At 44.9% G+C, this 8662-nt stretch overlaps 3 non-coding genes across 3 annotated transcripts; all 3 read right to left on the bottom strand.

Annotated features, from left to right (window-relative positions):
* Positions 1-1975: 1975 nt before the first annotated feature.
* On the bottom strand, positions 1976-2166 carry LOC130341967 (U2 spliceosomal RNA). Its single transcript, XR_008881714.1, has one exon. It is a non-coding gene; the product is annotated as a U2 spliceosomal RNA (small nuclear RNA).
* Positions 2167-4253: 2087 nt separating this feature from the next.
* LOC130341965 (U2 spliceosomal RNA) lies at positions 4254-4444 on the bottom strand. Its single transcript, XR_008881713.1, has one exon. It is a non-coding gene; the product is annotated as a U2 spliceosomal RNA (small nuclear RNA).
* Positions 4445-6534: 2090 nt separating this feature from the next.
* LOC130341964 (U2 spliceosomal RNA) lies at positions 6535-6725 on the bottom strand. The gene has a single exon (XR_008881712.1). It is a non-coding gene; the product is annotated as a U2 spliceosomal RNA (small nuclear RNA).
* Between the last annotated feature and the right edge of the window lie 1937 nt (positions 6726-8662).

Below are 8662 nucleotides of genomic sequence, written 5' to 3'. Positions count from 1 at the left end.
CAAGGCTTTTTTTTTCTATTCTTGCTTTCTGCTATCAATGCAAATCACATAGCTGACTTGGGTACTTATGCACATACATTATGTTTATGTTATCCTATATTATCATAACTATATTAGTGTAGAAGGCATGCAGATGGAAATTATATATGTAAATTGTATGGTAAGGAAATTATACTTAGAAATGTTGGTGGAAACACAAATGTGCATCGCCATTCGTCCTCATTTAGCGGTAATGAATCCTATTTAAGACCACAGGAATATATCCCTAATGTGTATGGATAGATAGACCTGGCAATGCAGGAGGGGATACAGCTTTTAATCATAATCCTCAGTTAGGGGGATGTTCACAGGGGCAAAATTGCTCTGTAAAAAACACCTCAAGAATTTGCTGTGGTAATTGTGTTGCCGTTGCTGCTGTGATTTTTCTTGTGGATTTTCAAGCAGTTTTTTACAAGCATTGTTGTTGTTTACACTCTGCAAGGCCTGTGGAAGTGAGTGACATCATAGCACTGTAGTTCTGAGGGTTCTAGATGGATGCAACAATCTCCTGTTGCTTCTATGAAGGCCATAATAGACGACATCACCAAACAGCTCCATAGTCACATTACACAGCAAAGGAGAGATGTTGTTTACACCTAGTGATGTCAGTGGTATTGAGTGACATCACAGCACAGTGCTAATGGCTCCTGGGCCTGGACACAGCAGCGGCTGCAATATCTCAACGGAGAATACGTTTATATATATGTGTGTGTGTGCGCGTATATATATATATATATATATATATATATATATATATATATTATATTTCTCCGCCGAAATCACTTTTAAACCCATTTCCACCTTTTTTTCCCTTCTCTTCCTCTTACTTTTTTTTCACGTTTTTTTTACGTTTTTCTCCTTTTCGCCTCTTTTCTGGCGTATTATTCTTCTTTTTCTTCTTTTTTTTCGTCTAATGCATACCCCATCAGTGCAGCAATGCTTATTCAATACCGCCAGCAGATGGAGACACTGGGGGATAATTTTCTAAGGATTTATACTGATTTTTCCTGTCTGAATTTGTCGCACAGAAAGTTGCAGGCCAAATATGTGTGACATTTCTGCGACTTTAGCTTCTAGAGCATTTTTACAACATTATACATAGGTGCTGAATACATAAAAAGCGACTGTTCAGCGACAGACAAGTCGCATCGGCTGAAAGTAGGCCAGAATGTCAGTCCATGTTGGAGCAGGTTTAGATACAGTCTAAAGTATAGATCTCAAAGTCTGTGCACAGAATTTAGCAAGGGCCTCGCACCTTCTGATGCATCAGGTAGGTGCACAATAGCATAGCCTAACCCTCTGTACTTTGGTCTATATTGATGCGGGACATAGACAGCCAGCTGATGACCAATCCATTAGTGCAATGGATGGCTGGAAGCATTTGTCTTTGCCTTTGCAATACCACAGAAGCAATGCATGGTCAATGTACAGCAATGACACACCTGTGTGAACAGCCAGGAGACCCCCCCCCCCCCCCCCATGTTATGTTACATAGTTACATAGTTAGTACGGTCGAAAAAAGACATATGTCCATCAAGTTCAACCAGGGAATTAAGGGGTAGGGGTGTGGCGCGATATTGGGGAAGGGATGAGATTTTATATTTCTTCATAAGCATTAATCTTATTTTGTCAATTAGGAACATTCAGCACCCACCCGCTATCAAGGCAGCTGCCTATCATGTCATGCCCTACCTGCACAGGTGTGCTGGCTACTCAAATGATCCAATTAAGGAGGCCATTTAGTCAGCAGCAGCAGAAGTCCTGTGCCTGGACGCTCCAACAGCGGCCAGACACAAGCAGAAGCAGCAGAAGCAGCAGCAGCAGCACCACCTTTTGTTTTTTGGCTGCAGCAGCAAGGCCCACAGGGCTGGCTAGCTGGCTAGCCAGCAAGCAGGTAGCAATGAAAGTAGGAATCTTTCTTTTTAACCCTGTAAGGGGGTGGTGCACTGTACCCGAAGATACTGCCATATCGGGTCAATGCATAGGGCGACGGAAGCAAGCTTCGAAATCGGCCCCCGTTCTCAAAAATCCATTTAATATATGGTCCCCAGATAGGGGACGTATCAGATATTAAACTGATAAGAACAGATACTACACTTGATCTTAGCCAAAAGGCCGAGAAGCGATAACCGTGAAAGGGGCGGGCCCAACAAGGTCCCCTTCATGGGCACTATCACTGCTTGCTGTCAGGGAGGCTGCCAGACAATTTTCCATGCACACTCTGGGCTGGGGGGCAGTCAACCACCAGTACACACAGCAGAACCTAAACCCATACCATTATTGCTAAGCAGCAAGACAGGGGCCCATTGCACTCCCACGGGGCCTTTTTAAATGCAATCCATAACCCGGATTTGCCAGGAACCCTTCTTACTCCTCCTACTTGCATGTGACACTGGGCTTAGGATCTGCATAGGAAACACACACACAAGCACACACCTACCTTTGTTGCCTGCAGATGCCTCCTTGGCTGTCCCCAAACGGTATCAAACCAACACCCACGGGAAGCTGTAAGCATAGAGGACATGCCTGCACCCCATTGGACTTACCTGTGTGGGTTAAATCCGGGTTATTTGACAACCTATGGCGGTGATGGTTCTGCTCAGGCAGAGCAGTGCTGATGCTCCTCATAAAGCTGTCGCTGCTGTGAAGGTTCTAGGTGACATCACAAATCCCTATGGTTACATACACAACAAAGCTGGGTTGTTGTTGTTTACACTCTGCAAGGCCTGTGGAAGTGAGTGACATCATAGCACTGTAGTTCTGAGGGTTCTAGATGGATGCAACAATCTCCTGTTGCTTCTATGAAGGCCATAATAGACGACATCACCAAACAGCTCCATAGTCACATACACAGCAAAGGAGAGATGTTGTTTACACCTAGTGATGTCAGTGGTATTGAGTGACATCACAGCACAGTGCTAAGGCTCCTGGGCCTGGACACAGCAGCGGCTGCAATATCTCAACGGAGAATACGTTTATATATATGTGTGTGTGTGCGCGTATATATATATATATATATATATATATATATATATATATATATATTTCTCCGCCGAAATCACTTTTAAACCCATTTCCACCTTTTTTTCCCTTCTCTTCCTCTTACTTTTTTTTCACGTTTTTTTACGTTTTTCTCCTTTTCGCCTCTTTTCTGGGCGTATTATTCTTCTTTTTCTTCTTTTTTTTCGTCTAATGCATACCCCATCAGTGCAGCAATGCTTATTCAATACCGCCAGCAGATGGAGACACTGGGGGATAATTTTCTAAGGATTTATACTGATTTTTCCTGTCTGAATTTGTCGCACAGAAAGTTGCAGGCCAAATATGTGTGACATTTCTGCGACTTTAGCTTCTAGAGCATTTTTACAACATTATACATAGGTGCTGAATACATAAAAAGCGACTGTTCAGCGACAGACAAGTCGCATCGGCTGAAAGTAGGCCAGAATGTCAGTCCATGTTGGAGCAGGTTTAGATACAGTCTAAAGTATAGATCTCAAAGTCTGTGCACAGAATTTAGCAAGGGCCTCGCACCTTCTGATGCATCAGGTAGGTGCACAATAGCATAGCCTAACCCTCTGTACTTTGGTCTATATTGATGCGGGACATAGACAGCCAGCTGATGACCAATCCATTAGTGCAATGGATGGCTGGAAGCATTTGTCTTTGCCTTTGCAATACCACAGAAGCAATGCATGGTCAATGTACAGCAATGACACACCTGTGTGAACAGCCAGGAGACCCCCCCCCCCCCCCCATGTTATGTTACATAGTTACATAGTTAGTACGGTCGAAAAAAGACATATGTCCATCAAGTTCAACCAGGGAATTAAGGGGTAGGGGTGTGGCGCGATATTGGGGAAGGGATGAGATTTTATATTTCTTCATAAGCATTAATCTTATTTTGTCAATTAGGAACATTCAGCACCCACCCGCTATCAAGGCAGCTGCCTATCATGTCATGCCCTACCTGCACAGGTGTGCTGGCTACTCAAATGATCCAATTAAGGAGGCCATTTAGTCAGCAGCAGCAGAAGTCCTGTGCCTGGACGCTCCAACAGCGGCCAGACACAAGCAGAAGCAGCAGAAGCAGCAGCAGCAGCACCACCTTTTGTTTTTTGGCTGCAGCAGCAAGGCCCACAGGGCTGGCTAGCTGGCTAGCCAGCAAGCAGGTAGCAATGAAAGTAGGAATCTTTCTTTTTAACCCTGTAAGGGGGTGGTGCACTGTACCCGAAGATACTGCCATATCGGGTCAATGCATAGGGCGACGGAAGCAAGCTTCGAAATCGGCCCCCGTTCTCAAAAATCCATTTAATATATGGTCCCCAGATAGGGGACGTATCAGATATTAAACTGATAAGAACAGATACTACACTTGATCTTAGCCAAAAGGCCGAGAAGCGATAACCGTGAAAGGGGCGGGCCCAACAAGGTCCCCTTCATGGGCACTATCACTGCTTGCTGTCAGGGAGGCTGCCAGACAATTTTCCATGCACACTCTGGGCTGGGGGGCAGTCAACCACCAGTACACACAGCAGAACCTAAACCCATACCATTATTGCTAAGCAGCAAGACAGGGGCCCATTGCACTCCCACGGGGCCTTTTTAAATGCAATCCATAACCCGGATTTGCCAGGAACCCTTCTTACTCCTCCTACTTGCATGTGACACTGGGCTTAGGATCTGCATAGGAAACACACACACAAGCACACACCTACCTTTGTTGCCTGCAGATGCCTCCTTGGCTGTCCCCAAACGGTATCAAACCAACACCCACGGGAAGCTGTAAGCATAGAGGACATGCCTGCACCCCATTGGACTTACCTGTGTGGGTTAAATCCGGGTTATTTGACAACCTATGGCGGTGATGGTTCTGCTCAGGCAGAGCAGTGCTGATGCTCCTCATAAAGCTGTCGCTGCTGTGAAGGTTCTAGGTGACATCACAAATCCCTATGGTTACATACACAACAAAGCTGGGTTGTTGTTGTTTACACTCTGCAAGGCCTGTGGAAGTGAGTGACATCATAGCACTGTAGTTCTGAGGGTTCTAGATGGATGCAACAATCTCCTGTTGCTTCTATGAAGGCCATAATAGACGACATCACCAAACAGCTCCATAGTCACATACACAGCAAAGGAGAGATGTTGTTTACACCTAGTGATGTCAGTGGTATTGAGTGACATCACAGCACAGTGCTAAGGCTCCTGGGCCTGGACACAGCAGCGGCTGCAATATCTCAACGGAGAATACGTTTATATATATGTGTGTGTGTGCGCGTATATATATATATATATATATATATATATATATATATATATATATATTTCTCCGCCGAAATCACTTTTAAACCCATTTCCACCTTTTTTTCCCTTCTCTTCCTCTTACTTTTTTTTCACGTTTTTTTACGTTTTTCTCCTTTTCGCCTCTTTTCTGGGCGTATTATTCTTCTTTTTCTTCTTTTTTTTCGTCTAATGCATACCCCATCAGTGCAGCAATGCTTATTCAATACCGCCAGCAGATGGAGACACTGGGGGATAATTTTCTAAGGATTTATACTGATTTTTCCTGTCTGAATTTGTTGCACAGAAAGTTGCAGGCCAAATATGTGTGACATTTCTGCGACTTTAGCTTCTAGAGCATTTTTACAACATTATACATAGGTGCTGAATACATAAAAAGCGACTGTTCAGCGACAGACAAGTCGCATCGGCTGAAAGTAGGCCAGAATGTCAGTCCATGTTGGAGCAGGTTTAGATACAGTCTAAAGTATAGATCTCAAAGTCTGTGCACAGAATTTAGCAAGGGCCTCGCACCTTCTGATGCATCAGGTAGGTGCACAATAGCATAGCCTAACCCTCTGTACTTTGGTCTATATTGATGCGGGACATAGACAGCCAGCTGATGACCAATCCATTAGTGCAATGGATGGCTGGAAGCATTTGTCTTTGCCTTTGCAATACCACAGAAGCAATGCATGGTCAATGTACAGCAATGACACACCTGTGTGAACAGCCAGGAGACCCCCCCCCCCCCCCCCATGTTATGTTACATAGTTACATAGTTAGTACGGTCGAAAAAAGACATATGTCCATCAAGTTCAACCAGGGAATTAAGGGGTAGGGGTGTGGCGCGATATTGGGGAAGGGATGAGATTTTATATTTCTTCATAAGCATTAATCTTATTTTGTCAATTAGGAACATTCAGCACCCACCCGCTATCAAGGCAGCTGCCTATCATGTCATGCCCTACCTGCACAGGTGTGCTGGCTACTCAAATGATCCAATTAAGGAGGCCATTTAGTCAGCAGCAGCAGAAGTCCTGTGCCTGGACGCTCCAACAGCGGCCAGACACAAGCAGAAGCAGCAGAAGCAGCAGCAGCAGCACCACCTTTTGTTTTTTGGCTGCAGCAGCAAGGCCCACAGGGCTGGCTAGCTGGCTAGCCAGCAAGCAGGTAGCAATGAAAGTAGGAATCTTTCTTTTTAACCCTGTAAGGGGGTGGTGCACTGTACCCGAAGATACTGCCATATCGGGTCAATGCATAGGGCGACGGAAGCAAGCTTCGAAATCGGCCCCCGTTCTCAAAAATCCATTTAATATATGGTCCCCAGATAGGGGACGTATCAGATATTAAACTGATAAGAACAGATACTACACTTGATCTTAGCCAAAAGGCCGAGAAGCGATAACCGTGAAAGGGGCGGGCCCAACAAGGTCCCCTTCATGGGCACTATCACTGCTTGCTGTCAGGGAGGCTGCCAGACAATTTTCCATGCACACTCTGGGCTGGGGGGCAGTCAACCACCAGTACACACAGCAGAACCTAAACCCATACCATTATTGCTAAGCAGCAAGACAGGGGCCCATTGCACTCCCACGGGGCCTTTTTAAATGCAATCCATAACCCGGATTTGCCAGGAACCCTTCTTACTCCTCCTACTTGCATGTGACACTGGGCTTAGGATCTGCATAGGAAACACACACACAAGCACACACCTACCTTTGTTGCCTGCAGATGCCTCCTTGGCTGTCCCCAAACGGTATCAAACCAACACCCACGGGAAGCTGTAAGCATAGAGGACATGCCTGCACCCCATTGGACTTACCTGTGTGGGTTAAATCCGGGTTATTTGACAACCTATGGCGGTGATGGTTCTGCTCAGGCAGAGCAGTGCTGATGCTCCTCATAAAGCTGTCGCTGCTGTGAAGGTTCTAGGTGACATCACAAATCCCTATGGTTACATACACAACAAAGCTGGGTTGTTGTTGTTTACACTCTGCAAGGCCTGTGGAAGTGAGTGACATCATAGCACTGTAGTTCTGAGGGTTCTAGATGGATGCAACAATCTCCTGTTGCTTCTATGAAGGCCATAATAGACGACATCACCAAACAGCTCCATAGTCACATACACAGCAAAGGAGAGATGTTGTTTACACCTAGTGATGTCAGTGGTATTGAGTGACATCACAGCACAGTGCTAAGGCTCCTGGGCCTGGACACAGCAGCGGCTGCAATATCTCAACGGAGAATACGTTTATATATATGTGTGTGTGTGCGCGTATATATATATATATATATATATATATATATATATATATATATATATATATATTCTCCGCCGAAATCACTTTTAAACCCATTTCCACCTTTTTTTCCCTTCTCTTCCTCTTACTTTTTTTTCACGTTTTTTTACGTTTTTCTCCTTTTCGCCTCTTTTCTGGGCGTATTATTCTTCTTTTTCTTCTTTTTTTTCGTCTAATGCATACCCCATCAGTGCAGCAATGCTTATTCAATACCGCCAGCAGATGGAGACACTGGGGGATAATTTTCTAAGGATTTATACTGATTTTTCCTGTCTGAATTTGTCGCACAGAAAGTTGCAGGCCAAATATGTGTGACATTTCTGCGACTTTAGCTTCTAGAGCATTTTTACAACATTATACATAGGTGCTGAATACATAAAAAGCGACTGTTCAGCGACAGACAAGTCGCATCGGCTGAAAGTAGGCCAGAATGTCAGTCCATGTTGGAGCAGGTTTAGATACAGTCTTAAGTATAGATCTCAAAGTCTGTGCACAGAATTTAGCAAGGGCCTCGCACCTTCTGATGCATCAGGTAGGTGCACAATAGCATAGCCTAACCCTCTGTACTTTGGTCTATATTGATGCGGGACATAGACAGCCAGCTGATGACCAATCCATTAGTGCAATGGATGGCTGGAAGCATTTGTCTTTGCCTTTGCAATACCACAGAAGCAATGCATGGTCAATGTACAGCAATGACACACCTGTGTGAACAGCCAGGAGACCCCCCCCCCCCCCCCATGTTATGTTACATAGTTACATAGTTAGTACGGTCGAAAAAAGACATATGTCCATCAAGTTCAACCAGGGAATTAAGGGGTAGGGGTGTGGCGCGATATTGGGGAAGGGATGAGATTTTATATTTCTTCATAAGCATTAATCTTATTTTGTCAATTAGGAACATTCAGCACCCACCCGCTATCAAGGCAGCTGCCTATCATGTCATGCCCTACCTGCACAGGTGTGCTGGCTACTCAAATGATCCAATTAAGGAGGCCATTTAGTCAGCAGCAGCAGAAGTCCTGTGCCTGGACGCTCCA

The sequence above is a fragment of the Hyla sarda genome, unplaced genomic scaffold (assembly GCF_029499605.1).
Source record: "Hyla sarda isolate aHylSar1 unplaced genomic scaffold, aHylSar1.hap1 scaffold_631, whole genome shotgun sequence".
In the NCBI taxonomy this organism is placed as follows: domain Eukaryota; kingdom Metazoa; phylum Chordata; class Amphibia; order Anura; family Hylidae; genus Hyla; species Hyla sarda.
This window is presented reverse-complemented; position numbering and strand designations above follow the sequence as displayed.